Below are 906 nucleotides of genomic sequence, written 5' to 3'. Positions count from 1 at the left end.
AAAAAGCAAACCAAACATACTCCAGAATATTATGAGCCAAAACCTAAACAATCACAAAATTTTAAATACTGCATTTTTTTTTTCCTTACAGGTTTACAGCTGTATGGGCCCACATTTGTGCTTTTAAGTTCGAAACTAAAAATGCTTCTTTTGTTTAATGGAAAACTGATATCCTCACATAATCACAAAAATCCAAAACTCAGGCTTTAAGAGAATAAACATCACAAGCTGGCAGTATTAAAAAACATGAGCTGATGATAACAGCAACAAACCAAAAATGGTAATCAGCATAGGGTATTAGGAGGAATATTCTGTCCTTACTAAATGCAAATTTTCTCACTTACTAAAAGCTTGCATTTCTAACCTTTTGTGAAATTCATCACCATGTTGCCTCAAGTTTGGAGCTCTCACTGAAGAATTTAGGAGCAGCATACTGCAGAGCAACATAGAGCCCAACACATATTGAACCTAGGTAGTAATTCACAAGGACACTATAAGGCTATTTGTAACAGACAGACTAGTACATTTTCAGAAACTTGGACTCATTTTTTGATGTAATAACAACTACCACTCTAATACAAGACTGCAAATGGTAAATTTGATTTTAAATGTTCTAATTCACTTGTTTCTTCAGTGTGTGCATCTGAAGAGAATGAAATTTCTGGAGCTGCAGTAATCCTATGACTTCACAGAATCTTGTGCTAGAAATTATAATAATCACAGTAAGGCATTCTTTTGTGTTCCCAAGGAAGCTGTATCAAATTTCAGTGTTTGCAACAGCCACCTTTGAATCAAAAATTTACCCGGGGAATAAAAAAAATGCTTCCTATTGCAGGATGAGCTAATGCAGCATTTAGCTTTCATCATTTCTGCAACAAAATTCTGCACTACTGCTCACCAATCTTT

This window comes from Charadrius vociferus, unplaced genomic scaffold, assembly GCF_000708025.1.
Source record: "Charadrius vociferus isolate BGI_N301 unplaced genomic scaffold, ASM70802v2 scaffold950, whole genome shotgun sequence".
Classification (NCBI taxonomy): Eukaryota; Metazoa; Chordata; class Aves; order Charadriiformes; family Charadriidae; genus Charadrius; species Charadrius vociferus.
Note: the sequence above shows the minus strand (reverse complement) of the source record.